The sequence below is a fragment of the Ovis canadensis genome, chromosome 8 (assembly GCF_042477335.2).
Source record: "Ovis canadensis isolate MfBH-ARS-UI-01 breed Bighorn chromosome 8, ARS-UI_OviCan_v2, whole genome shotgun sequence".
NCBI lineage: Eukaryota > Metazoa > Chordata > Mammalia > Artiodactyla > Bovidae > Ovis > Ovis canadensis.
Genome location: NC_091252.1, coordinates 13,681,962 through 13,705,344, shown reverse-complemented (window position 1 = coordinate 13,705,344; position 23,383 = coordinate 13,681,962). Strand labels below are relative to the sequence as shown.

The window sequence follows — 23,383 nt, the reverse complement described above, 5'->3', positions numbered from 1 at the left end:
CTCAATGGACATGAGTTTGAACAAGCTCCAGGAGTTGGTGATGGGCAGGGAAGCCTGGCATGCTGCAGTCCATGGGGTCACAAAGAGTTGGACACAACTGAGTGACTGAACTGAACTGATGTTACCAGGTTCAAAATAGTTTGAGCTAAACTTTGTGATCATGTTGTTAACTTCCTGTGATCAGACATGAGCTTTCAAATTTCAGAAATAAACACAGTAATACTACTTTCCTTGTCCTAGCATGAAATAGTTTCAAATATTGGCTCATTCTACACTGTATGGGACCTGGTATCACTAATTTGTGTACCCATTTTATAAATTCTGGAATATCTAGTCTGACCTTCAGGAAAATATGATTTTTCTCCATTGCTAACAAAATGGACAGTGATTAGAACTGCAAATAGTCTGATAAAACATTAAATAAGATTTAATGAAATACTTTAAGTTAAAGGCCAGCTTTCTTTAAATAATTTTGATGAGGCATATGGTATGTGAGCATCCATCTGTGCCCCTGTGCTGGGTCTCTTAGATGTTAGGAGAGAGAGAACAGGGGTGATCAAGATGCTCAGTACAGGAAGGCCCCTCCACTTCACAGAAGCACGCTCACAAAAAGAAAGTCAGAGCTGACAGCAGGAAACTGGCAAAATTGGATGTTTGTGAGAGAATTTAGATGGAGACTGGTGAAAAGTGTCTGTTTCATTTTACTCTAAGCCCTTGGTTTCTTTTCCAAATAATTGGTATTGTTCTGAGAAATAGAGTTAATCCTCATTTAATATCCAAAGGCATCCAGCAAGGCACATTGCTGCTTCTCACCATCACACTGAGAAATTACTCTCTGTGATAATTTACAAGTATACTCAGCACCAACCAGAGCTTCTAGAGAAATATTAAGCAAAGTGGCATTTGGTCCCTATTAAATTTCTAGGAGAATGAGGATAGAAGGAACTGGCATTTGGTGAAAAGACAAATAGTGATTTTCTCATCATCAACTTTATTTTCTACTGTGTGCTAAGTCACTCAGTCATGTCTGACTCTTTGCAGCCCCATGGACTGTAGTCCACAAGACACCTCTATCCATGGGATTTCCCAGACAAGAATACTGGAGTGAGTTGCCATTTCTCCAGGGGATCCTCCCAACACAGGGATCAAACCTAACTCTCTTATGTCTCTTGCATTGACGAGCAGGTTATTTACCACTAGTGCCACCTGGGAAGCCATTTTCTACATGAGTTGTGCTTAATAAAATGTGTTTTAAAAAATATTAGAGCTCTTTGGTACAGAAATATAAGAATGCAGGGAGTTAGAATGTTCCTATTATGAAAGGCCCTAGTACTACAGAATATTGACACTTCAAAGTGCTAAAGAAGCAAAAGAAACAACAGGTCCTGAAAAAGCTGCTCTATGAACCAGCCATCACCTAGGACTTTCTCCTAACTCCTCCTGAATAGTGCATGCATGCAGATCCAGGTGCCACCACACATTCTAAATCAGCCCCCACAATGGCAACACCATCGAAATGCAGACTTAGAAATCACGCTGCAGTCTCTAGATGCATCCACGTCCCTGCAGTGGCACAGTTTCATTCCTTTCTAAGCCAGAGTAATATTGCATTGTCATGCAGAGTGAAGTAAGTCAGAAAAAGAAAAACAAATATCAAATATTCCTGTGGAATCTAGAAAATAATGCAGGTGAACCTTATATGCCAAACAGAAATAGAGACACAGATGTAGAGAACAAACATACAGACACCAAGGTGGGAAAGAGGGGTGTGGAATGAATTGGGAGGTTGAGACTGACATACAGACACTGTTGATACTATGAATAAAGTAGATAACTAATGAGAACCTGCTGGATAGCACATGGAATGCTACTCAATGCTCCGCGGTAACAAAGAAGGGATATGTATACCTATAGCTGATTCAGTTTGGTGTACAGCAGAAACTAACAAAACATTGTAAAGAAACTAAACTATTTAAAAGAAAGAAATCAGGCTGCAAGGAGTATTTACAGGTCAACAGCGAGGTTACAAGGAAAGCTTCTCACAGAGCTTTTCTTTTTTAAATTGGAAGATAATTGCTTTACAATGCTGTGTTGGTTTCTGCCACACAGCAACGTGAATCAGCCATAAGTATGCATGTGCCCCCTCCCTCTTGAACCTTTCTCCCACACCCCACCACTTCTCACCCCACTAAGTTGTCACAGAGCACTTGGTTGAGCTCCCTGTGTTATATAGCAACTTCCCACTAGATGTCTATTTTATCCGTGGTAATGTATGTGTTTCACTGCTACTCTTTCACTTCATTCCATCCTCTCCTTCCCCTAACTGTGCCCACAAGTCTGTTCTCTATGTCTGCATCTCCATTGCTGCCCTTCAAATAGGTTCATCAGTACTATTTTTCCAGATTTCATATATATGTCTTAATATACAATATTTGTTTTTCTCTGACTTACTTCACTCTGTATAACAGGCTGTAGCTTTATTCACCTTGCTAGAACTGACTCAAACGCATTCCTTTTTCTGGCTGAGTAATATTCCATTGTGTATATTATATGTACCACAACTTCTTCATCCATTCATCTGTCGATGACATCTAGGTTGCATGCCCTAGCTATTGTAAATAGTGCTGTGGTGAACACTGGGGTACATGTGTCTTTTTTTTTAATATGTCTTTTTGAATTATGATTTTCTCAGCACATATGCCCAGGAATGGGGTTGCTAGGTTATATGGTAGTTTTATTCCTAGTATTTTAAAGAGTCTCCATACTGTTCTCCATAGTAGCTGTATCAGTTTGCATTCCCACCAACAGTGCAAGAGGGTTTCCTTTTCTTCACATCCTCTCCAGCATTTATTGTTATAGATTTTTTGATGATGGTCATTCTCACCAGTGTGAGGTGATACGTCATTGTATTTTTGATTTGCATTTCTCTAACAATGAGCAATGTTGAGGATTTTTTTCGTATGTTTATTGGCTATCTGTATGTCTTCCTTGGAAAAATGGCTGTTTAGGTCTGCCCAATTTTTGATGGGGTTGTTTGTTTTTCTGATATTGTGTTACATGAGCTGTTTATGTATTTTGGAGATTAATCCTTTGTCAGTTGTGTCATTTTCAGCTATTTTCTCCCATTCTGAGGGTTGTCTTTTCATCTTGTTTATGGTCTCCTTTACTGTGCAAAAGCTTTTAATTTTAATTAGATGTCCCTTGTTTATTTTTGTTTTTATTTCCATACTCTAAGAGGTGGGTCAAAGAGAATCTTGTTATGATTTATGTCAAAGAGTGTACTGCCTATATTTTCCTCTAAGAGTTTTATAGTTTCTGGCCTTACCTTTAGGTCTTTATTCCATTTTGAGTTTATTTTTGTGTATGGTATTAGGAAGTGCTTTACTTTCATTCTTTTACCCATAACTGTCCAGTTTTCCCAGCAGCACTTATTGAAGAGATTGTTTTTTCGCCTTTGTATATTCTTGCCCTCTTTGTCAAAGATAAGATGCCCATAGGTGCATGGGTTTATCACTGGGCTCTCTATCTTGTTCCATTGATCTATATTTCCATTTTTGTTCCAGTACCATACTGTCTTGATGACTGTAGCTTTGTAATATAGTCTGAAGTCAGGAACAGAGCTTTTTAAGTCCACACATGAAGCTAGCTTGATTTAAAAATGTAACCTGTATTACTATAAATTTGGCAATTAGTAGCCACAAGCATAATTTAACTATAATAGCCCAAATAGGCCAAACACAAGTTTCTGTTATAATGCTGTGGCTAAAAATTTGGTGGCTGGGAAAAGAGAAACTCTAGCTAATTGGAGAAGAAGAGAAGTTAATCACAGAAAGACATAGCTATACAAATTGTGCCTGTGTAGCCAAGAACAAACCTGATTCTGTATATGATCTATTTCTTTAGCTCTAACCCTTGTGCTCTGTTGCCTGTGCTTAGTCATGCTGACCCTACACTTTTTTAAAAGACTTTGCATATAGCCTGATATATACGATATAGCCCGTTCTCAAGGCTCTGACCTTTAAAGGTATAAAGGCCCATTCATATAGAGATTAAAAGTTGATTCTTTAAAAGTTGCACAGCAAAATTTTAAAAAAAAATTTTTTGGAGGCTTTTTTTGTTGGAGGTTTTTGGTTTTGTTGTTGTTGTTGTTTGTTTGTTTGTTTTTCTTGTTGGAGGTTTATAAGAACATTGTGACCTAATCTATGTAAAGAGCTAAAAGAACAAAGGATTCTGATACCAAGAAGTATGCAACAGCCAGCCATATCCCCTTCTTTTAGTATAAAAAAAGCCTGAATTCTAACTCAGTTAAGATGGTTCTCTGAGACAGTAGTCTACCATCTTTTCTGTCAGTTGGCTTTCTGAATAAAGTTGCTTTTCCTTGCCTCAGCAATTCGTCTCTCTATTTGTTGGCCTGTGGTGCTGTGAGCAGTACGAGCTTGGATTCAGTAACATCGCCTCAGGCCCATTCTGAAACTAGCACCACCTTTCTTTTTCAAACTTTACGTTATTTTCTTGATGTAAAATGCATCAAGAGAAACCTTATTCAATGACTCAACTATATTAATAGAATAATGTAAAATATATGTCAACATGGTTTTTGTCTGGAACATGACTGTAATATTAAAATTAGTGTCAATCTATGATTTTCATATGTGTAAGAGACAGGAAACTAGGTAGGGAGAAAAGAAAAAGTGTTCTGATCCTGAGGTCAATGAATCTAATTTCAATTCTACATAGAAAATGGCCGTGACAGCAACTAACCCTCTTCCTCTGCTGCTGCTGCTGCTGCTGCTAAGTCACTTCAGTCATGTCCGACTCTGTCCCTGGGATTCCCCAGGCGAGAACACTGGGGTGGGTTGCCATTTCCTTCTCCAATGCATGAAAGTAAAAAGTGAAAGTGAAGTCGCTCAGTCGTGTCTGACTCTTCTCAATCCCATGGACTGCAGCCTACCAGGCTCCTCCGTCCACAGGATTTGCCAGGCAAGAGTACTGGAGTGGGGTGACATTGCCTTCTCCAATCCTCTTCCTCTAGGCTACACTTAATGTCCTGTGACAGGAGATGGGGAAAAATCAATTAGCATTTTATCATTTAAATGATGATTGATGATGTATTAAAATATTCATGAAGGAAGATCATGCTTTGAAAACCGTTCAAAGCATCCAAAGTATGGGTAATGTAAGTCCATTAACTGCCTTTTGGAGAATGTATACATTACAGATGCTAATTACCGAAAATAAGACACCAAGGATATAGTGAACTTTGAAGTAATTTCTCCAACAGAATATATACCAGCTAGACATTTAAACAAATATGTGTGATGCACTGTGATGAAAGGCTCTATCATTTTATATATGCCACACCCCCACATCTTGCTTGATATCCTCTTTAGGTTTTTTAATTCCCTCAGGAAAACATACTCTGACCCTCACATCTGCATGAAGCATCCCTACATGTCCTTCCATCATACAGAAACCAGCACTTATATCACAACTCCTTTCTCCAAGCATGCTAATTCCTGTTTATTATCTAGAAGCTCCACTGGCCAATGCATTTTGGGAAGCTGGGGGCCATGCTAAGCTCACTTCCTTTTCTATCCTCACATCTCCCAAAATGCCTGGCACTCAGTAGGTATTGCATGAACACTTAAGTGAAATCTGTCTCAATGGGTCCAGAGTCACATTTTAATGATTAACCTATGATTATCAACTCAATAATTTTTGCTGGATCAAAATGGTTAAAAATTTAAGAATCATTCATATATACCAGCATGTCTTTGGGTCATTTCTTTACAACATTTTTTATTGCCATTAGGATAGTCATGGTGATTTTAAGACAAATAACAAATGGTAAGATAAAATCTACTGCCAAAAGAAAACTTGTAACTAGCCTCCATTCTACCTGAAACCTAGTTTTCTCATTGCTACAATTCAAGTCCCTCACTTCCAGTCATGCATGACTCTGTGATATGCAATTCAGCCTAATTAGCTTCTACACATCTTATGGGATAACACCACCATGACCAAAGGGCAGCAGGATTACACCTCTCAGATTTCTCATAGTCTGAAACATAACTTGTATCACTGAAATGCAATATGACATTACAAATGATATTTTTTAAAGGAGGCATAGTATATATGAAAGACAGAAATAGAGAGCCAGAAGTGATTACATTTGTCTATGGCAGTCAGGAAGGCTTCTGAAAAGAAATAATACTTGAGCAGTGTTTTTATCTAGGGTAAAATAGTGTTGACATTAACATATATATACACATATATATGTGTGTGTACATATATACATATATATACATTGAATATCTATATAGCACATTGAATTGAAATATATGTGTGTATATAGATCCTTCTGAGTTGGTGTAGTGGTAAAAAATCCCCCTGCCAATGCAAGAGGGATTCCCTGGAGTAGGAAATGGCAACCACGCCAATATTCTTGCCTGGAAAAACACATGGACAGAGGAGCCTGGTGGGCTACAGTCTATGGGGTTGCAAAAGAGTCAGACACAGCTGAGTGACTGAACATGACGATGACGTCAGACCTACTCACCTAGCTCCCCAGGTAGGTATTATCATCCCCAAGAAAAGGAAATGCAAAAAGGCAAAATAGTTGTCTGAGGAGGCCTTAAAAATAGCTGTGAAAAGAAGAGAAGCAAAGGCAAGGCAAAAAGGGAAAGATATGCCTATCTAAATGCAGAGTTCCAAAGAATAGTAAGGAGAGCTAAGAAAGACTTCCTAAGTGAACAATGCAAAGAAATAAAGGAAAACAAGAGAGTTGGAAAGGCTAGAGATCTCTTCAGGAAAATTAGAGATACCAAGGGAACATTTTATGCAAAGATGGGCTCAATGAAGGACAGAAACAGTATGGACCTAATAGAAACAGAAGATATTAAGAAGAGGTGGCAAGACTACACAGAAGAACTGTACAAAAAAGATCTTCATGACCCAGATAACCACGATGATGTGATCACTCACCTAGAGTCAGACATCCTGGAATGTGAAGTCAAGGGGGCCTTAGAAAGCATCACAAACAAAGCTAGTGGACATGATGGAATTCCAGCTGAGCTATTTCAAATCCTAAAAGACGATGCTGTGAAAGTGCTGGACTCAACATGCCAGCAAATTTGGAAAACTCAGCAGTTGCCACAGGGCTGGTAAGGTCAGTTTTCATTTCAGTCCCAAAGGACAATGCCAAAGAATGTTCAAACTACTGGACAATTGCACTCATCTCACACACTAGCAAAGTAATGCTCAAAATTCTCCAAGCTAGGCTTCAACAGTACATAAACCAAGAACTCCCCAGATGTTCAAGTTGGATTTAGAAAAGGCAGACGGACCAGAGATCAAATTGCCAATATCCATTCAATCATAGAGAAAGCGAAAGAATTCCAGAACATCTACTTCTGCTTCATTGGCTATGCCAGAGCCTTTGGATCACAACAAATTGTGGAAAATTCTTAAAGAGATGGGAATACCAGACCAACTTACCTGCCTCCTGAGAAACCTGTATGCAGAAACATACAGGAAGCAACAGTTAGAACAGGACATGGAACAACAGACTGGTTCCAAATTGGGAAAGGAGTACATCAAGGGCGTATGTTGTTACCCTGCTTATTTAACTTATATGCAGAGTACACATCATGAGAAATGCCAGGCTGGAGGAAGCACAAGCTGGAATCAAGATTGCCAGGAGAAATATCAATAAACTCAGATATGCAGATGACACCATCCCTATGGCAGAAAGTGAAGAGGAACTAAAAAGCCTCTTGATGAAGGTGAAAGTGGAGAGGGAAAAAGCGGCTTAAAACTCAACATTCAAAAAACTAAGATTATGGCATCCGGTCCCATCACTTCATGGTAAATAGAAGGGAAAACAATGGAAACAATGGCAGACTTTATTTTCTTGGGCTCCAAAATCACTGCAGATAGTGACTGCAGCAGCAGTTAAAGGATGCTTGACCCTTGGAAGAAAAGCTATGACAAGCCTAGACAGCACATTAAAAAGCAGAGACCCTGCTTTGCTAACAAAAGTCCATCTAGTCAAAGCTATGGTTTTTCCAGTGGTCATGTGTGGATGTGAGAGCTGAACTATAAAGAAAGCTGAGCATCAAAGAATTGATGCTTTTGAACTGTGGTGCTGGAGAAGACTCTTGAGAGTCCCTTGGACTGCAAGGAGATCCAACCAGTCCATCCTAAAGGAAATCAGTTCTGAATATTCATTGGAAGGACTGATCCCAACACTGAAACTCCAATACTTTGGCCACCTGATGCAAAGAGCCGACTCATTAGAAAAGACCCTGATGCTGGGAAAGATTGTAGGAAGGAGGAGAAGGGGACGACAGAGTATGAAGTCATTGGATGGCATCACCAACTCAATGGACATGAGTTTGAGCCAGCTCCAGGATATGGTGAAGGACAGGGAAGACTGGCATGCTGCAGTCTATGGGGTCACAAAGAGTCAGATATGACTGAGCGACCGAACAACAACAATATACATATTCAACAGGAAAGGGGGAAGTGGCAGAATACCCAGAGAAACAATAATATTCAGAAATAAAGTATGGGAGAGGATCCCAAGGAATGAGCCCAGGGAAGCAGCCAAGGCTTTGGATGCTGTCCTAAGTGTGTTGTAAGCAAAAAAAGTAAAACCATTCCATACTCTTTATCATCTTAGAAATAGCGCTCTAGCTGACAAATCTATAGAATGGATTTGAGTGCTTTGAGAAGAGAGTCAGGGGGACCAATTAAGAAGCTGTTGCGAAAAAGCAGGCAGTGCTGATGGAACAGGATGGTACTTTTGTGTCATTGCTGTCTTCTAATCAGTAACAATTGATAGAAGAGTCTCATATTCCATGCTTCTCTAGGCCAAACTACAACTCCTAACCCTAGAAAACTGCAGAAGTGGACTCCTACCTCAAGGAACTGAGACTGGGTGGCTAACAAGGGAGGGCAGGAAATTTTTTTTTTCCCTGCAGAATTCTTTTTCCCCTGAGAGGTACCATTTGACATTACCTATAAGATGTTGCTCTAAGGTACCAAGTACTGTGTTCAAGGTAAGCTTATGAAACTCCCTCCATCTTCAAAACCTGCTTTCCTGGAGCACCTCTAAGTATGACTAACCAAATGAGATGTTATTTTAATTAAATTGTTTCAATCAAAAGATCAAAACCTTGCTCAATCACTGAAGACAGTTCAACAAGGACTGATTTTAAAAGGGAGATCCAGTAAGGATTTTCATAACCTGCCTTGTACTGCCTGAGAATAAGAAGCCTGTTTTGGAAAAATCTCAAGTGACTTGCACATATTTGTTGATTACGATGATGATAAATTAACATAAACTGTAACAGCTAATTCAGAACCCTCATATCTCACTCTTTAAGAAAAGCAACTGACTCACACAAATATAGTCACCTGATCATTGACAAAGATATAAAGGCAACATGGTGGAGAAAATATTGTCTTTTTAACAAATGGTGCTGAAACAACTGGACATCTAGATGTAAGAAAAAGAGCTTAGACACAGACCTAAGACCCCTCAAAAAAATTAATTCAAAATGGATCATAAACCTAAATGCAAAAAACAAAGATAAAACTCCTAGAAGAAAGCATAGCAAAAAACCTAGATGACCTTGGATATGGCTGTAACTTTTTAGATGCAATACCAAAGGCATGATCCATAAAAGAAATGATGGATAAATTGCATTTTATTAAAATGTAAAGTCCTGCTTGTCAAAAGACTATCTATTAAGACAATGAAAAGACAAGCCACAGAAAGGGAGAAAATATTTCAAAAGACATAACAGTTAAAAGACTATTGTCTAAAATATACAGAGAACTCTTTAAAACTCAGCAATGAGAAAAGCAAGTGAAAAGAGAAAGTGAAAGTCACTCAGTCATTTCTGACTCTTTGCCACCCCATGGACTGTATAGTCCATGGAATTCTCCAGACCAGAATACTGGAGTGGGTAGGCTTTCCCTTCTCCAGTGGATCTTCCTGACCCAGGAATCAAACCGGGGCCTCCTGCATTGCAGGCGAATTCTTTACCAACTGAGCTGACGGAAGCCCAAACAACCAGATTAAAAGGCAGGCCAAAAACCTTAAATAGAAACCTCCCCAAAGAAGATATACAGATGGCAAATAAATATATGAAAATATGCTCCACACATATGTCATCAAGGAAATGCAAAGTAAAACGACAATGGGATACCACTACACACGTCTTAAAATGACCAGAATCCAGAGCCCTGGCAACCAAACGCTGGTGAAGATGCAGAGCAGCAAGAACTGCAACATTCATTGCTGATGGGGAGGTGGAGCGGTCCAGCCACTGTGAAGGCAGATTTGTGGTTTCTTATAAAACTAAACGTACATTTAGCATACTATCCGGGATCCCACTCCTCGGTTCTTACACAAAGGAGTTGAAAACTTATGTTCACACAAAATCTGCACATGGATGTTTATAGCAACTTCATTCATTCATAACTACCAAAACTTGGAAGCAATCAAAATATCCTTAGGTAGGTGCACGGTTAAATCAATTGGGCAGAGGAGTCTGGTGAGCTATAGTCCAGGGAGTTGCAAAGAGTCAGACACGACTGAGTGACTAACACATATTCACTACTTCCAGACAGTGGAAAGTCACTCAGTGCATAAAGGAAATGAGATACCAAGCCATGAAAAGACGTGGAAGAAACTTCAATGCACATTAAGGAAGCCAACATGGAAAGGTTACATAGTGCGTGCTTCCTACCATATGACATTCTGGAAAGTATAAAAACTGCGCAGATGGTAAAAAAGGTCACTGGTCGCCACAGACTTGGGGAAGTGAGTGATGTGAAGGTCGTTCAGTCGTGTCTCACTCTTTGTGACCCCATGGACCATACAGTCCATGGAATTCTCCAGTCCAGAATACTGGAGTGGGTGGGTAGCCTTTCCCTTCTCCAGGGGATCTTCCCAACCCAGGGATCAAACCCAGATCTCCCACATTGCAGGAGGATTCTTTACCAGCTGAGCCACCAGGGGAGCCCAAGAATACTGGAGTGGGTAGCCTATCCCTTCTCCAACAGGTCTTCCCAAACCAGGAATTGAACCAGGGTCTTCTGCATTGCAGGTGGATTCTTTACTAACTGAGCTATCAGGGAAGCCCCACAGAAAGGGAGGGATAAACAAGTGAAGCATAGAGGAATTTTAGGGCAATGAAATTAACACTGTATGATACTACATTGATGGATAAATGTCATAATATATTTGTCCAAACCCACAGAATATACAACACCAAGGGTGAACCCTAATGTGAAACCCTAATGTCAAAAGAACCAGCCTAAGACTAAATGTTAAAAAACTAAGGTCATGGTGTCCGGCCCTACTCCTGCATGGCAAACAGAAGGAGGAAATGTGGAAGTAGTGACAGATTTCCTCTTCTTGGGCTCTAAAATCACTGCGGACAGTGACTGCAGTCATGAAATCCGAAGACGATTGCTTCTTGGCAGGAAAGCGATGACAAACCTAGACAGTGTGTTGAAAAGCAGAGGCATTACTCTGCCATTTCAAAGGTTCGTATAGTCGAGGCTGTGGTCTTCCCAGTGGTCACAGAGGGTTGTAAGAGCTGGAACGGAAAGAAGGCAGAATGCCAAAGAATTCATGCCTTCAAACTGTGGTGCTGGAGAAGACTCCTGCATGTCCCTTGGACAGCAAGGAGATCAAACCAGTCAATCTTAAGGGAGGTCAACCGCGAACATTCACTGGAAGAACTGATGCTGAAGCTGAAGTTCCAGTATTTTGGTCATCTGATGCGAACAGATGACTCATTGGAAAAGTCCCTGATGCTGGGAAAGACTGAGGGCAGAAGGAGAAGAGGGCATCATAGGATGAGATGGTTGGATGGCATTACCGATGCAGTGAACCTAAACCTGGGCAAACTTTGGGAGATGGTGAGAGACAAGGAGGCCTGGCGGGCTGCAGCCCATGGTGTCTCAAAGAGTTGGACATGACTGGGCGACTGAACAGCAACAACAACAATGGTTATTCAATTGAATTATTATGTAATTAAAATATATTATGCAATTAAAATATCATTATTTTTTTTAATCCTACTGAAAACTTACATGCAATTTTATCAAATTGTTCATCATTTTAAACTTGATTTGTTTGAAATTACTTTGCCTTTTTGTATTTGAGCAGCAGCTTTAAGGACAACCAAACTAATTTTCAATTAATCACCAATTATTAAGCACTATAGGGCACAATGCTAAGAAATTCGAGGTCCCAGCGATCAATAAGACCTATCTCTTTGCCTGGATAGCTTATGACATATTTGACAAACAAGGAAAGCAAACATGAGGGTCAACCAATGTTGCTTAAATATTAACCTAAACCAAAAATGACTTTAAAAACAACATATGATGGGCCACAATGTATTGGGTTAGCCAAAAAGATCATTCAGGTTTTTCCATAAGATGTTACAGAAATACTAAATGATTCATTTCCACAATGATAGAATTAGACAACAGTTGTGTTCAGAGAATGTGGGCAATAGGGATAGAGTGATTCACCCATAAGAACTGGTGTATAATAGAAAATTGATTTGTCATTTTGATAACCCAAAATCATATGCCATGCTTCTTTAACACATGAAAATGCAATTCTAATTTCCAGTTTCTGCCTAAAGGACCAGTAGCTGTTTTCAGTTCAGTGTTTGTGACTCACAAGTAATATGTGTCCATCCCAGACCAAAGGAGGGTGAGCCTTCAACTAAAGCCCATCCTCCTGGCCACATAAGTCCTTGGGCCACACTCAGTCTGTCCATCTGCCCACTTTCTCTTTCCATCTTTGATTCCTCATACAGCAATTACAGCAATACTTGGGCAAAAGCACTGATTGGTCTAAATATACCAATTCTAATCCCCACAGCTAAAAACAATTTTAGTTAAAGCAATATAACCAAATGTCCCTACAAGAAGTAACAACCCAAAGGGACTGCATGCCTAGCAAAATCCTTTTCTATTCCTGGTTGATGGATCACATCAATTAAGCAATGCTCCTCACAGTAAAATTAACGCACTTCATAAACACAGGAACTGCACACTAACTGCCATAGAATATTAGCACCATGTTTTCATCTTGAGTTGTTTTCCCTGGTTTGTATTACCATATTGTTAACTCACACTTAAGCTCTCATAATTCTGCTGCTTGCTATTTTCTTCCTCGTGGTCCTATTAGTTTTACAATTGTAATTACTTTATATGGCCTCTCTTTATTTCTTTCTTTCACTCTTCACTGTGTAACTTCTATGCTTCAAAATGATAAAGAAATATCTTAATTCTCATGGGCATCCAACAATAAAAATATCACTTAAGCATCTACGATCTTTCTACCATTGGGTAATAGAAACTTGTATATACATTACTATCTTGCCTTCTGAAAATTTGCAACAGAATTTTCAAAATTCTTGAATAAGCTCAACTATGATTGCACCTGTATGTTCCCTAAATATTTGGAAACACTTTCTCCCAAGGTGTCCCACATATCAAAATCAAAATCCATGGATCAGAGGTAACAATGATCTGTTCAAGCACTAAACTAGGAATTTTATGTGCATTATCTCTTTTAATGTAGGTAACAACCCTGAAAGGTAGCTATTATTATTTCTATTTATCAGTAACAAAATGGAGTATGAGGAAGCTAATGCTGCTCCTTCCTTCAAAGTGAAAGTGAAAAGTGTTAGTTACTAAGTCGTGTTTGACTCTTTGTGACCCGAGGGGCTGTATCCCTTGCCAGGCTCCTCTGTCCATGGAATTCTCCAGGCAAGAATACTGGAGTGGGTAGCCATTTCCTTCTCCAGGGGCGCTTCCAGACCCAGGGATTGAACGTGAGTCTCCTACATTGCAGACAGATTCTTTACAATCTGAACCACTAGGGAAGCCCCAGGTCTCATGCAAAATTTTAATTGTTCTGCATCCACCACATGTCTCTCTGCCCCCAAATATACATTCTTCTCACACTACTGCCACTAAGCTTCTCTCCCTCCTGCAAGGTGACAGTGTGTCATCACACTGACATATCAACTTGGCAACAAACTTTGCGTTTTCCATGATATTTTAAAGTTTTTCCTCTGAAAAATTTACTTAACAAGTGCACGTAATTGGGCAAGCAAGTCTAACAGAAAATCATGGAAAATGAAACAACCTCTCCAAATGAATATGTTTGAGAGTTTATGAAAATTCATTGATTTTGATCTGCTTAACTTTAGGTTCCTTTAGGATTTATGGAAGGCAGACTGCACAGTGTTCAGGGAAATCAAGTTACTGTCAGCTGTACCATCTTAATCTCCATTCAAGTTCAGCCTCTCCCAACATGTGTACCCTAAGCAAGTAACAACAATTCAGAGCCTATTTTGTAGGCTATAAAATGACTAGTGCTGCCTTGAGGGTTACCTATAATAACAATCTCTGGGACATAGCAAGTGCACAATTGAAAAAAAAATCCCTGATGATGCTTATCATGATTCCTGCAGCATGGAAATACATCTTTATAAGTAGAAATATCATCATTTCCCTCACCTACCTAAATCTTTCAAGGTGAGGTTCTAATTTCGTAGAGCATCATGTAAGGCCTGTCATGATGTAGCCACTGCTTCTTTCCTCATCAGTGGAATCTCTCAGCCTTCCAAACTGCGTCTTTTGCACCAATTTTGGGGCATGGACACAAGTTTCTTCTTATATTTGATTTGTTCTGCGCAGATCCCACACATCGTTCAGCCCTCAGGTCAAGCTCTAACCCCTCCAGTATGGTTTTCTTAGCTCATGTTCTGGCTACACACCCCTCAATTCAGATTTGCTTTCCCTCCTCTTTTCCCATCATTCCCCTCGCAAGCCTGCAGCACAGCAATGTTCTTCCAGGTTATAATTGCTGGTGACTTGATTAATTCCTCTATTAAAATTAAGTTCAATGTTGAATGATTAAAAAGCACACTCTCCAGCATACAGACAATTTCCCCAAAAAACTGAGACTGATAGGACCAACTTTGCTTGCACTTTGGCTACTAAGTAGACTTTAGATTGTAAATACATTTAAAATGTAGTAATCCCATGGCAATTCAGTTCAGTTCAGTTCAGTCAATCAGTCGTATCCGACTCTTTGTGACCCAATTAATTGCAGCATGCCAGGCCTCCCTGTCCATCACCAACTTCCGGAGTCTACTCAAACTCATGTCCATAGAGTTGGTAATGCCACCCAGCCATCTCATCCTCTGTCATCCCCTTCTCCTCCTGCCCTCAATCCCTCCCTGCATCAGGGTCTTTTCCAATGAGTCAACTCTTCCCATGAGGTGGCCAAAGTATTGGGGTTTCAGCTTTAGCATCAGTACTTCCAATGAAGACCCAGGACTGATCTCCTTTAGGATGGACTGGTTGGCTCTCCTTACAGTCCAAGGAACTCTCAAGAGTCTTCTCCAACACCACAGTTCAAAACCATCAATTCTTAGGCGTTCAGCTTTCTTCAAAGTCCAACTCTCACATCCATACATGACCACTGGAAAAACCATAGCCTTGACTAGACAGACCTTTGCTGGCAGAGTAATATCTCTGCTTTTGTATATGCTGTCTAGGTTGGTCATAACTTTCCTTCCAAGGAATAAGCATCTTTTAATTTCATGGCTGCAATCACCATCTGCAGTGATTTTGGATCCCAAAAAAATAAAGTCTGACACTGTTTCCACTGTTTCCCCATCTATTTCCAGTGAAGTGATGGGACCAGATGCCACAATCTTCGTTTTCTGAATGCTGAGCGTTAAGCCAACTTTTTCACTCTCCTCTTTCACTTTCACCAAGAGGCTCTTCAGTTCTTCTTCATTTTCTGCCATAAGTGTGGTGTCATCTGCATATCTGAGGTTATTGATATTTCTCCCGGCAATCTTGATTCCAGCTTGTGCTTCTTCCAGCCCAGCATTTCTCATGATGTACTCTGTATATAAGTTAAATAAGCCAGGTGACAATATACAGCCTTGACGTACTCCTTTTCCTATTTGGAACCAGTCTGTTGTTCCATGTCCAGTTCTAACTGTTGCTTCCTGACCTGCATACAGGTTTCTCAAGAGGCAGGTCAGGTGGTCTGGTATTCCCATCCATGGCAATTACTGTATTTTAAATGTATTTACAATCTAATGTCTACTTAGTAGCCAAAGAGTAAGCAAAATTGGTGATATTAGTCTCAATTTCAGGGAGAAACTACCATGTGTAAAATAAATCGTTAGTGGGAAGCTGCTATAAGGCACAGGGAAATCCGTGTTGTGCTCTCTGCTGACCTAGGCGGTGGGATAATGGGGCTGGGAGGGCGGCTTAAGAGGGAAGGGATATATATACATATGACTGATTTACTTTGTTGTATCGCAGAAGCTAATGCAACACTGCAAAGCAATTATACTCCAATTTTTTTTAAAAAGGCAAATGTGTACTAAAGCAATGCAGTAAGTGCATTTATTCTTTTTTAAAAAAAAAAAACGATTGAGGACAAACCCACAGCAAACATTATCCTCAATGGTGAAAAATTGAAAGCATTTCCCCTAAAGTCAGGAACAAGACAAGGGTGTCCACTTTCACTGCTACTATTCAACATAGTTCTGGAAGTTTTGGCCACAGCAATCAGAGCAGAAAAAGAAATAAAAGGAATCCAAATTGGAAAAGAAGAAGTAAAACTCTCACTGTTTGCAGATGACATGATCCTCTACATGGAAAACCCTAAAGACTCCACCAGAAAATTACTAGAGCTCATCAATGAATATAGTAAAGTTGCAGGATATAAAATCAACACACAGAAATCCCTTGCATTCCTATACACGAATAATGAGAAAGTAGAAAAAGAAATTAAGGAAACAATTCCATTCACCATTGCAACAAAAAGAATAAAATACTTAGGAATATATCTACCTAAAGAAACTAAAGACCTATATATAGAAAACTATAAAACACTGATGAAAGAAATCAAAGAGGACACTAATAGATGGAGAAATATACCATGTTCATGGATTGGAAGAATCAATATAGTGAAAATGAGTATACTACCCAAAGCAATTTACAAATTCAATGCAATCCCTATCAAGCTACCAGCCATATTTTTCACAGAACTAGAACAAATAATTTCAAGATTTGTTTGGAAATACAAAAAACCTCGAATAGCCAAAGCAATCTTGAGAAAGAAGAATGGAACTGGAGGAATCAACTTGCCTGACTTCAGGCTCTACTACAAAGCCACAGTCATCAAGACAGTATGGTACTGGCACAAAGACAGACATATAGATCAATGGAACAAAATAGAAAGCCCAGAGATAAATCCACACACATATGGACACCTTATCTTTGACAAAGGAGGCAAGAATATACAATGGAGTAAAGACAATCTCTTTAACAAGTGGTGCTGGGAAAACTGGTCAACCACTTGTAAAAGAATGAAACTAGATCACTTTCTAACACCACACACAAAAATAAACTCAAAATGGATTAAAGATCTAAATGTAAGATCAGAAACTATAAAACTCCTAGAGGAGAACATAGGCAAAACACTCTCAGACATAAATCACAGCAGGATCCTCTATGATCCACCTCCCAGAATGCTGGAAATAAAAGCAAAAATAAACAAATGGGATCTAATTAAAATTAAAAGCTTCTGCACAACAAAGGAAAATATAAGCAAGGTGAAAAGACAGCCTTCTGAATGGGAGAAAATAATAGCTAATGAAGCAACTGACAAACAACTAATCTCAAAAATATACAAGCAACTTCTGAAGCTCAACTCCAGAAAAATAAACGACCCTATCAAAAAATGGGCCAAAGAACTAAATAGACATTTCTCCAAAGAAGACATACGGATGGCTAACAAACACATGAAAAGATGCTCAACATCACTCATTATTAGAGAAATGCAAATCAAAACCACAATGAGGTACCACTTCACACCAGTCAGAATGGCTGCGATCCAAAAATCTGCAAGCAATAAATGCTGGAGAGGGTGTGGAGAAAAGGGAACCCTCCTACACTGTTGGTGGGAATGCAAACTAGTACAGCCACTATGGAGAACAGTGTGGAGATTCCTTAAAAAATTGCAAATAGAACTACCTTATGACCCAGCAATCCCACTTCTGGGCATACACACCGAGGAAACCAGAATTGAAAGAGACACATGTACCCCAATGTTCATTGCAGCACTGTTTATAATAGCCAGGACATGGAAACAACCTAGATGTCCATCAGCAGATGAATGGATAAGAAAGCTGTGGTACATATACACAATGGAGTATTACTCAGCCGTTCAAAAGAATTCATTTGAATCAGTTCTGATGAGATGGATGAAACTGGAGCCGATTATACAGAGTGAAGTAAGCCAGAAAGAAAAACACCAATACAGTATACTAACACATATATATGGAATTTAGGAAGATGGCAATGACGACCCTGTATGCAAGACAGGGAAAGAGACACAGATGTGTATAACGGACTTTTGGACTCAGAGGGAGAGGGAGAGGGTGGGATGATTTGGGAGAATGACATTCTAACATGTATACTATCATGTGAATTGAATCGCCAGTCTATGTCTGACGCAGGATGCAGCATGCTTGGGGCTGGTGCATGGGGATGACCCAGAAAGATGTTATGGGGAGGGAGGTGGGAGGGGGGTTCATGTTTGGGAATGCATGTAAGAATTAAAGAATTTAAAATGTAAAAAATAAAAAACTAAAAATAAAAAAAACTAAAATAAATAAAATGCAAAAAAAAAATTAAAAGCTTCTGCACAACAAAGGAAAATATAAGCAAGGTGAAAAGACAGCCTTCTGAATGGGAGAAAATAATAGCAAATGAAGCAACTGACAAACAACTAATCTCAAAAATATACAAGCAACTTATGCAGCTCAATTCCAGAAAAATAATCGACCCAATCAAAAAATGGGCCAAAGAACTAAATAGACATTTCTCCAAAGAAGACATATGGATGGCTAACAAACACATGAAAAGATGCTCAACATCACTCATTATTAGAGAAATGCAAATCAAAACCACAATGAGGTACCACTTCACACCAGTCAGAATGGCTGCAATCCAAAAATCTGCAAGCAATAAATGCTGGAGAGGGTGTGGAGAAAAGGGAGCCCTCCTACACTGTTGGTGGGAATGCAAACTAGTACAGCCACTATGGAGAACAGTGTGGAGATTCCTTAAAAAATTGCAAATAGAACTACCTTATGACCCAGCAATCCCACTTCTGGGCATACACACCGAGGAAACCAGAATTGAAAGAGACACATGTACCCCAATGTTCATTGCAGCACTGTTTATAATAGCCAGGACATGGAAACAACCTAGATGTCCATCAGCAGATGAATGGATAAGAAAGCTGTGGTACATATACACAATGGAGTATTACTCAGCCGTTCAAAAGAATTCATTTGAATCAGTTCTGATGAGATGGATGAAACTGGAGCCGATTATACAGAGTGAAGTAAGCCAGAAAGAAAAACACCAATACAGTATACTAACACATATATATGGAATTTAGGAAGATGGCAATGACGACCCTGTATGCAAGACAGGGAAAGAGACACAGATGTGTATAACGGACTTTTGGACTCAGAGGGAGAGGGAGAGGGTGGGATGATTTGGGAGAATGACATTCTAACATGTATACTATCATGTGAATTGAATCGCCAGTCTATGTCTGACGCAGGATGCAGCATGCTTGGGGCTGGTGCATGGGGATGACCCAGAAAGATGTTATGGGGAGGGAGGTGGGAGGGGGGTTCATGTTTGGGAATGCATGTAAGAATTAAAGATTTTAAAATTTAAAAATAAAAAAAAATAAAATAAATTAAAATTTTAAAAAAAATAAAAATAAAAATTTAAAAAAAAAACGACTTCAGACATAAGATAGAAAGGAACCAATAAAAAAAAACAAATTTTGCATGAATATTATCAAGAAAGTTTTTTTACTATTTTGTTTTCAACATAAAGTGTGAAAAAGTTCTAAAACTTTTTATTAATTGAAAGTGAGTTTGGGACACCAGAAGCAGCGTAATTAAATAAATTCTAAGACATCTGTTTTGTCCTCTAAAGTAGTTTCACGTTCTTTTTTCTACTAACCACTGTGAATAAGAATACATTGTTCTTTCTAAAAATAGTTGCTGGCAATTTCCAAGGGCATAATTTCTTGTAGGGTAATGAACTATGCATAGAGGTGGTATAATATTGGGCTCTAAGGTTTGTTCCTCAAGGACATTTTTTTCAAGTCCTCTATCAGGTGAAATGGAAACTTTTAGAATATTTGATGAAATGGCTTAAATTCCACAGAAAGATCTATAATTGTTTCTTTTAATTACTTTCATTAATAACAAGAAAAGTTGACCACCAAAGTTTGGGCAGTGAAAGGTACAAAGATTCATCAGTGAAGCAAGTCATTAAATTTGAATGGAAAGGAAATTACACCGCTGCTAATTTTTAGCATTTTTCTCTTAAATACTCCAGGATATTTATCTAGTAATAATAGGACAAATGCTAAGTAAGAGGTCTCCTTCTTGTGATATGAATTTCTATGGAGCCTGTTGGATTTTTCCCAGGAAGTCTTTCCTCCACAAAGGAAATTAAATCTATTCCTTCTTGTATTGAAAATGAGAATACGTATCACAGCAGACAACTCTACATCAAAAAATCATCTAACAGTGATCATTCTGTTTAAATGTACTTGGGTATTATATATGTATTTTGTATGATTTTAGTCTATTAATATTATGAATATCAATACCACAGAGCAGATATAATATGTATTTTGAAATTTTACCTTCATTTAGGACAAGTCACACAAGACTTATCAAAGCATTTCAAGTGAATCTTTAGTTTTAAAAGCTACATATATGTTTTTCTTAACGTTTTACCCAAGAGTGGCAAGGCTTGTAGGATCTTAGTTCCTGGAACAGGGATCAAACTCGTGCTTGCTGCAGTGGAAGCAAGGAGTCTTAACCATTAAACCACTAGAGATGTCCCCAAAAGCTACATTTTCCTGAGCTTATCTTTTATTTTAATTGGGGTATATGAATGAATAGAGAGTGTGTGAGAGAGACAGAAACAGGAACAGAGACATAGAAATAATGGAATGTTATTCCATCGTTATTCTATGTAAAAAGAAGGAAAAGCAGGGAATCCTGCCAGTTGCAGCCACATGAACAGACACAGAGGCAATAGGCTAAGAGATATAAGTGAGACAAAGACAAATGCTGTATGTGATCGATTTAGACAAAGATCTGTGATCACAAATTCTGTATGTGATCTATTTAGACACATATTTATGTGATCTAAAAAGGCCAAACTCATAGAAACAGAAAGTAGAGGCTTCCCTGGTGGCTCAGTGGTAAAGAATCCACCTGCCAATTCAGGAGACACAGACTCGACCCCTGGTCTAGGAAGATCACAAATGCCAAGGGACAACTACTGAGTGTGTGCTCTAGACCCTAAGAACTGCAACCACTGAGTCACATGCTGCAAATACTGAAGCTCGCAGACTGAAAGCCTGTGCTCCCCAACGAGAGAAGCCACCACAATGAGAAGTCCATGCACTGCGACTACAGAATAGCTCCTGCCTGCTGCAGCTAGAGAAAGCCGTGCAGCAAAGAAGACCCAGCACAGCCAAAACTAAGAAATAAATAAAATCATTAGAAACCCTGACTGGGGAAAAAAAAAAAAAGTAGTTGCCAGAGGCTGGGGACTGGGGAGATGGAGAGATTTTGGTTGAAGGGTAGAAACTTCCAGCTATAAGATTAATCCATTCTGAGGACCCAAGGTACAGTGTGCTGACTGTAATTAACAACAATGCTTTATATACTTGAAACATGTTTAGAAAGTAAATCTTAAATATCACATATGGGCTTCCCTGGTGGCTTAGATGGTAAAGAATCCACCTACAATGCAGGAGAGCCAGGTTTGATCCCTGCGTTGGAAAGATCCTCTGGAGAAGGGAACAGCAACCCACTCCAGTATTTTTACCTGGAGAATTCCCTGGACAGAGGAGCCCGGTGGGCTACAGTCCATGGGGTCACAAAGAGTTGGACACAAACAACTGAGGGAATAACCTACACACACACACATACATACATACATACATACATACATACATACATACATACATACAAAAATGTGACTGCATTAGGAGATGGAGGTGCTAACTAACCTTATTGCTATAACCATTTTGCAATGTGTATATATGTGTGTGTGTATCAAATCATCACATTGTTATATGACATATAACTTACATATTGTATATCATTAATATCTCAATAAATCTGAGGGAGAAAATGTATTTTCCTGGGCATCACCTATCATGGCTTATAGCTTAGAAGTCAGAATGGAATCTAGAGCACATCAGCTCATTCTGCCCCATGAACCCTAACACAACCCAAGCATAGCAGGACCACTGTCAGAAAATAAGAAAACATGTCAGAAAGTCCCTTGTAGAGCCATACAACGATGGATGGGGTGAAAGAGTGCAGAGTGAGCCTCAGACTGCTGAGAAAGTTATTGCATTTTCCAGGAGGGACACTTGGTGAATTTAATAACAGGTGCTGTGGTGTCTGTGGTTCTAACCAAGAATGAAAAATGCTCAACACAGACCTAGCCCCAGATGTCACTCTTCCTGCCAAAAGGAACTGACTCCTGGGACTCCTTCCATCAAGACAGGAGGAGACAGGGGAGCTTGAAAACAGAAAGTGGCTGGAGAGGAAGCCAAGGTGTGTTTCTAAGCAACTGCTTATCAACTGAGGTTTGATGTAAACCTGTCCTTAAATCAATTTTATAAGTTCAAACCATATTTCTTGGGTTTCCCTGGTGGCTCAGATGGTAAAGCGTCTGCCTACAATGCAGGAGACCCGGGTTCGATCCCTGGGTCAGGAAGATCCCCTGGAGAAGGAAATGGCAACCCACTCCAGTACTCTTGCCTGGAGAATCCCATGGATGGAGGAGCCAGGCGGGCTACAGTCCATGGGGTCGCAAAAAGTCGGACTGCTTATCAACTGAGGTTTGATGTAAACCTGTCATTAAATCAATTTTATAAGTTCAAACCATATTTCTTAATGAAATAGATGAGACTAGGATGGAAACATGGGTGAGTGCATTGTGGATCACAATGATGAAAATACTTTACCATGATCTCACTTCTGTTTCATTAGTATATGTGCACGTTTGTGTAAGGAATAACAATGTAAAATGTGTTTCTTATGTGAATCAGACTGTTGCAAAAACACTGTCCTGGCAAACGAAGAAAGAACAAAAGCCATTAGTAATTATTGGCAGACGTTTTAGAAAATGTTTCCTTACAAACACCTCATATAAGGCCTTTAAAATATTT

The 23,383-nt window shown here is 39.3% G+C and overlaps 1 non-coding gene across 1 annotated transcript; it reads left to right on the top strand.

Moving 5' to 3' along the window:
- Positions 1–22,857: 22,857 nt before the first annotated feature.
- TRNAC-ACA (transfer RNA cysteine (anticodon ACA)) lies at positions 22,858–22,930 on the top strand. The gene has a single exon. It is a non-coding gene; the product is annotated as a tRNA-Cys (tRNA).
- Positions 22,931–23,383: the final 453 nt, after the last annotated feature.